We start from the raw sequence: 7,931 nt of genomic DNA, 5'->3' as shown, positions 1-7,931 counted from the left end.
AACAATGCTCCCATTTTCATCATTAGTTGCCCAGAGGCCTATCATAATAAGAAAAGATAATATTTACTGTCTCAGGTTCTGAAAATAGATTTTGTAAAGTTTTTCTTAAAGTGGGTGGTATTATGTAAAATTGACTTTTTGTGAGCTTTACATCATGTCATAATGTTATTGCCTCATCAAAATCATACCTGAAGTGTTGCCTTGATTCTTTGATGCATGTTTGATAAATCATGCATCCTTCCTTTAATCTCCATGGCAACCATTCAGCTGTGCAAAACATCTGGGCTGACACAGCTCTGCCTTCGAGGATGAAGCTTCTCCCCGGAGCTGCAGTTTCCTAGCATCAGAGCTTCTGCCTGCCCTCCCCACTAATCCCCCACTCAGCTCCTTCAGACTAGCCAGCAGCAATTAGCAAACACCTGGTGGAACTGAGCATCAGCTGAGCTCTTTGCCGGAGCTAATTTTCAGCGCAACGCTGTTAAAAATGTTGTTAAAGGATTAGGAGCCATGTTGTGATGACTTCCTGAAGGTAGAGTTTCAGAAAGAGCAGGAGTTTCTTAAAGAGACAGAGACCCAATTTCAAGGTGTTGAATTACAGTCAGATTTCTTCACATTTTTTTACATACGGCATTTTTATAACAACTGAAGGTAACAGTGATCACATTATAAAATGACCCTATGTGTCTGGAAAATACATAATATCACTCTTATGTTCTCTGAGTAGCCCACCTTTCTACTCTCATAGATATTTGTGAATAATATATTAATGTTGTAGTGTTATATGAAAAGAATAGAATATAATAGAAATACTTTATTCATCCCAGACAGGAAATTACTGTGCAGTTGCAGCATACACATACACACAGATCAAGTTACCAATAAAAAGGCATTATTCATTTGTTGCCTTATTTCTACTTTGTGTAAATGTTATTGACCCAGTTTAGTTTTGTGTCTTCTGTCTGGAGACTTATTTGTGGAATAAAATCAGTTCAAATTGAATAACTATACATTGTTCTGTTCCATATATATCAACAAAGGTTTCTTATAATCAGTAATAAAAAAAAAAGACATTTGAAAGAAAATGGGAAAATCTTTGAATACAGACACTCAAGTTATTGAGTGTCAGTGATATTAAAAGTGCAGAAGCATCAACATCCTGAGCTCTGATGGAGTTATGGCTCCCAACATCCATGGCTACATCTGCCCACGCCCTCTCTCGTCTCGCGAACCCTCGTGGCCCTTCAAAACATAAACAATTAAAGAAGCAGCAGCGAGAGCAGCCCGCGAGCTCCGATGTAAAATCTGACATCATCGTCCCCCGGGTCTCTGGATGAGATCACCAGCTTCTCCCAACTTCTGCCTTTTTCCCACTGTGCTGAGTGGAGTTGCGTGAACATGTGAGTGGATGAACGAGGACAGCGGAGGTGGGGGCGCGCGCGCGCGCGCGCTCACCAAGGCGTCCGATGCGGAGCAATCAGATTAGCGGTAAATCGCCCCGCGATGATGGGATTGAAGCTGACAAGCTTTTTACTCCAATTGAATCGAAACAGTCAGAGGCTGACGTCATGAGGAGAGAGATAACACACACACATACACGCACAAACGCGGGCGCATACACACATTTACAGAGTGACTGTTGGAGGATTTGAAAATGATGAAATGGATGCAACTCCAGTTTTTAGCACTAATAATAGCATTAACACTGATGAGGGAGTGTCACAGTGCACCCAGCACCCCTCAGGGTTGTCTTGACCTAAATTCTATCTAGTTATCATTTTTTGGCATCTTCTACTTGTGGAAAGAAAAAAATGGAGAGAGAGGCCGTTCTCAACTTCCTGTAACCATAGCAACAGAGAGAAGACAGTAACCGTGAGAAAGAATTGAATGTTAATTCAGAGAAATGTTCTATCTGCATAGATGGAACCGAAAATTGTTCGTCCCGTCGGAACTTTTTCACATTTGGTTCTGTCGGGTTTTAACTTTTTTTTACATTTTTTTATACACGATGCGGAAAACCTCCCCAACAACCCTGGAAGTACCATCTCATCTCATTGTGTCAGGAAGGAATCAATAGGACATGAAGATGTTTTTAATGCACGGCCACAGATTGTAATTGATGGACGAATGATTCAGCCTTTTAAGCGAATCACTCAAAGATTAAAAGCATCGATTGAATTAAAAATTGATCATACGGGACAAATATTAGGTCGACGCAAATATGTATGGATAACGTGTTGTGTTTACAGTTAATTATAGAGAAACTCAACTACTAAGTATTCATTTTATTTTACAATCCTAAATGTAAAGGATTTAGGTAGAGAAAGCAGTGGAAATATCTCGTGATAACACAGACCCTTTGGTCTTTGGCAGCTTCAAATGAACTGTTGTGGAGTCTTGTGTTGGTGCCATCTGCTGGTCATTTTTATGCATGGCCTTTATAATTTGATCATGTTCAACTTTCTGGTGATTCATTACGGAACTAATACGGAAGCTGCCCCATGACTCCAGTCAGAGTAGCAAACCTTCAACATGCTTACTTGAGTAGATTCACTTGTAAAATGTATTTGGTAAAAATCTACTCAATTACTGAGTAATTGATCATAACACCTGATTTAATATTCAAAATGTGTCCTCAGACAACCGAAAATATAAAAGTTATGTGAACATTCTGATATTAAAAATAGTATTACCAAAATATTTATACAAATAAGGAGTTAGGTTTGGAGGCTGGTTCTGGACCAAATGTACCATGAGGGTCAGTTTAGTCAGTGTTTTTTTGTAAGGAGCACTTAAAACAGAGTGAAACAAACAAACAAACAAAAAAACAGAGCAATATATTTCATCATTTAATATTCTGAGTCAAAGAGCCACTTGTGTCTCCAGATTCAGGTTGCAGATTCTGATCTAGCCGATGCAAATGAAATGTATAAAACAGAGCTGCCTGTTTGCTGCAGTGGAGATGAAGATGGTCCATTCAGGAAAGCAGAGCTGCATCAAACTTTAACATGGAACTGCAGAAAAAAGAAAAAAACAAAAGCAAAAATTAAATTGTTAATGCTTGTCACCATGAGAAAAGCCTACTGAGTTTTGCTTAAAAAAACTTTTTTAAACATTTAAATCACATGTCTCATGAAGTGCATTTTTTTTGCAAAACAAACTTATTTGCGCTTGTCAGAAATCTTTTCTTAATATCCTAAGTTTTTGTTTGACTCAAAGTTTTGCTTGTGATTCTCACATGATGTCGTGGGCAGGGCCCAAAATCACAACAAAAGATTTCTGATGTGTGCAAATAAAAGTTTATGTTTGGTAAATAACTAAGTTAACAAGACAAAAATTAGTTATTTAATAAAAAAAAAAATTTTTTCAACAAAACGATTTGAAAAAAGAAATCATTACAATTCCAAAAGTTTTGATTACAATTTTATTTTACTTAACTGAGGTTAGTTCTTTTCCCCAATTGAATAATTGGGAAAAAATTTTAACTGCATACTCTGCGAACCAGACCCTAAACTTACTTAAAGTCTGAATTGAGTTTTTCCCCTTCATTAATGACACACTTTTATTACATACATTTATCATGGTAATTCACAGTGAGTTATTTTTAATTCTAAATGAATATCTTTGTTGGACTTTTATTTAAGTGTTATTTTCCTTCAAGATACATTTACCTAACGCCAGAATAAATGCATTGTACATCATGCAGCAAAGGAAATTAGAAGATCGGACATATATCCATTATGGAGATGATCGGTTTTGGACGGGCGATATGCCTCGTACACAGGGAAGAAGCTTTTAGTTATCTTGCTTTGCTAGCAAAGTCGTTAGCTAGCAGCTAGCTAATAGCACAACAACAACAACAGCCTAATGTCTGTATGATAGAAATACTGAATCGATAGATAAGAACAGTTTCTCCTCACCTGGCTGTCTGTCTGCCTTTCTCTGAAGAAATACTGAGTGGGAGCCACTCAGTATTTCTTCAGAGAAAGGCAGACGCAGAGGCCTGTCAGTGTCTGTTGTATTTCATTACCTCTCTGCTTAAACCGTGACTCCGTGCTGAAGCAGAAAAGTTATTCTGTTTTCCCTCATCTGACATGTAGCAAGTCTACTCTACTTGATTCACCAAAAACGTTTTTTTTTTTATTTGCCAAAATCTGTTCTGTAATCTGGAACGTTCGCTACATTGAGCTCCAGTTAGCCGCCTTATCTCACTGCGCGTGAGGCAACTGCGTCATGCGTCATGGGCAAAAGGTCAATGGTAACAAGGTGACCGGAGGGCTTATTATGTTGTACAAAAAAATAAATAAATAAATTTACAAAAATAAATAAAATAAATAAAATAATAATAATAATAATAATAATAATAATAATAATAATAATAATAATAATAATAATAATAATTTTAGTACATGTTATGTGTCAGAAGAGGGCTTAGAAAATAATACAAAAAAAAAAAAAAAATATATATATATATATATATATATATATATATATATATATATATATATATATATATATATATATATATATTTATAAAAATTGACCAAAAGGGCACTTGGCAAGGAGCAAAAGGGGCAGGTGCTCAAGCACCCCCAGCACCCACCTCTGCACGTGCCTGCGTGTAATAATAGACAAAACTGCTAATTCCATGGTCAAACCTTGAGGTCCAAACCTTTTTATCAATTGTAGCAGAAGAGCACATAGTGTATCAACCCTTTAGCGGTTTAGGTACCCCCGCTAAACCCTTTAGGTTTAGCGGGGGTACGCAGTACCTGCAAGAGAGGGGAGCGGCTGTCTGCTGTAAAACATGAATGGGTTCACTGTTCAGCCGCGAGTGCACCCACTAATCAGCCGTGACTGATTAGTTTTTCAAGAACAATCTAAAACACGACTTAATCAGTTAATGAATACCTTTTTTCTCATTTCATATTTTTTCTGAACTGTTCGTGCTTTGCTAAAGCAGCTGTGCAACACGACGATCGAGGAAAGGTTTGGAGTCGATCTCAGCATTAGGTGACAAACTGAACGCAGCCAGGAGGCTGAGAGCAGCACGTCCTCCTCTGGCTCTCTTAAAACGTTCATAACTTTATGAAAGAACAACAACAAAATCAACAAAACGTGTTCAAATGAATGACCCAACAACAATAATAATCTCAGTGATTATTGTTTCAACAAGGTGTTGCGCAATTCTGTGCATTTCGGTTCCATTATCAAAATAACTAGCAGAGCAGGAGTTTAAAATGAACTAATGAACCACCGCTGTGTTCAGGGAGGCTATTAATGATAGCAAAATAAAAATCAAGCCTGCAAACCTGATATCGTAACGGACTGAATGTTATGTTTTTAACATAATCTCGGGTCGGCTTGTGGAGCGCAGGAGGTTGCCATGGCAACGGGTGTGCTTAAATGACAGAGAGAGACGGAGAGTAAAAATGTAGGAGTGGTTTAGAGTTGATCACCTGTTCAGGTTGTTTACCTTTGATGTGGCTCATCACAGCCGCTGTAGTTTCTGAACATTCAATAAACGACAAACTTGGACTAATTACCTCGTTCTTTGTGACTATACGTCATTTACAACAAACATCAAACACGGTAAATACGTCTCATTAGGTATTTAACAACAAATGACTTCTACCGCGATAATTATGTGAAATTAATTAATTGTCTAATATAAAAAATTGTTTGGTGCTGTCGGGATCAGAGTCTGAGAGGCTTTTTCTTAATCAAACAATTTTGATTTTTCCATCTTATTTAGTGGAAATATTGATGTTGATGAGATTTTCTCCAAAATAATAACATTTTTCAACCTTTATAGCTCCACTGTTGAAAATGAGGTTCTAACATTCACAAATGACATTGAAATAAAATCCAGTCCAACATCTGGTTTGAGGTGATTCCTCTGGAACCTGTTGGAGGAAAAACATCCCAACTTCAGAAGATGAGCTATAACCTAACAGAGCTCTGTGGTTCCTCCTGTCAGTATGAGATTCAGGGTGAGGAGGCGCCATGTTAGGAAGAGAAGTGGAAGCTGCAGGATCTTCAGAACAAACAGGTCATGATGCTGGGCTACTGATTATCCCTCTGTCTGGACACAGGATCAATAGAACCAGTTTAAAAGCTAAAATGAATGGTTATGTGCCAGACATGGAAAACTGGGATGCACTCCATGCCATGGTGTTCAGGATTTAGGTCTCATGGCATCTCAAGGTGTCAACATTGCAGCCAGTGGGCTGAAGGAAATACAGCTTTATTTTGTAGCAGTGCAAGAGCTACCAGCTTTTATTGTTTTGCAAAAAAATTAATTAGCACAAAAACTCCAAAGGACACAAAGAAATTATATATATATATATATATATATATATATATATATATATATATATATATATATATATATATATATATATATATATATTATAATTTTTTTTTTTTGCCAGATACCCCCAAGAATTTAAAACTACTTTCACCCCTGATCAACTGGACAGAGCAACTTGCAACAAACAGATATACACAGAGGTTTTAGAGAAACTGGCAAACGCACAAAATTAGAGACTTTTCTCTCATCAAAAAACATACCTCAGGCACTCATGAACACTCATGAACACATCTTTCATGAGTGTCTGAGGAATCCTTGAATCTCGCATCAGCAACCGTTCGAGGGGAACATAAAAGCTTGGTCTCACAAAGCTCCACCTATTTCTTCAAAGCTCCTCCTCTCCTCTCCTCCTCTCTGCCGAGCTTCTGCTTGCTTCCTTCAGACTAGCAGATGCAGTGATGAGCAAACACTAGGTAGGACTGCACATTTGCTGAACTCATCACAGGAACTATTCTCAGTCCAATGCTCTGGTTTAATAGAGAAAGATTGTTGGGTTGACTTCCTCAAAGCGGAGAGTTCAGCAGAGGAGTAGGTTCTTAAAGAGATAGAGGCCCAATTTTAAGGCATCAAATAGCAAAGTCAAATATCTTCTAAGCCATTTTTAAGATATACAACTGAAGGTAACATAGTTACTTAATCATGCTATGAAATGGCACTATTTCCCTGGAAAATACATAATATTTCCCATTTAAGAGGACTTCAACCATGTGTGTCTGACAGGTTCCTAAGGGTCTGAGACCTGAGTCAGCTAATGGTTTCCCTTACTGAGATGAAAACAAAAGGAGACAGAGCGTTCTGTTCAGTGGCACCTCACACTCTGGAACTAGTTGAACTTTGTGGTCTTTTTTAGTAGGCAATTAAAAAGGTATCTTTTTAAATCAGCTTTAAAAAAATATATATATATATATATATATATATTATATATATAAAAAATTCCCTTCTCACCCTCCGCGGGTGGTCTGTTTCATCCTCTGAGCTCGGGTCCTCTACCAGAGGCCTGGGAGCTTGAGGGTTCTGCGCAGTATCTTGGCTGTGCCTAGAACTGCACATTTCTGGACTGAGATGTCTGATGTTGTTCCTGGGATCTGTTTGAGCCACTGCTCCAATTGGGGGGGTGACTGCCCCGAGGGCCCCGATGACCACAGGCACCACTGTGGTCTTCACCTTCCAGGTCTTTTCCAGTTCCTCCCTGAGGCTCTGGTATTTCTCCAATTTTTCATGCTCCCTTTTCCTGATGTTGTTGTCACTTGGTATTGCTACATCCATCACATCAGCTTTCCTCTGTTCTTTATCCACCACCACAATGTCCAGTTGGTTCGCCATTACCATCTTGTCTGTCTGGATCTGGAAGTCCCACAGGATCTTAGCTCGGTCATTCTCCACCACTTTTGGGGGTGTTCCCCACTTTGATCTCGGGGCTTCCAGTCCATATTCTGCACAGATGTTCCTGTACACTATGCCCGGCACTTGGTTATGTCGTTCCATGTACGCTTTCCCTGCCAGCATCTTGCACCCTGCTGTTATGTGCTGGACTGTCTCAGGGGCCTCCTTGCACAACCTA

The sequence above is a fragment of the Poecilia reticulata genome, chromosome 21 (genome assembly GCF_904066995.2).
Source record: "Poecilia reticulata chromosome 21, P_reticulata-male-v2, whole genome shotgun sequence".
Taxonomy (NCBI): Eukaryota; Metazoa; Chordata; class Actinopteri; order Cyprinodontiformes; family Poeciliidae; genus Poecilia; species Poecilia reticulata.
The sequence above is the reverse complement of the archived record's forward strand: the minus strand, read 5'-3'. Positions refer to the sequence as shown.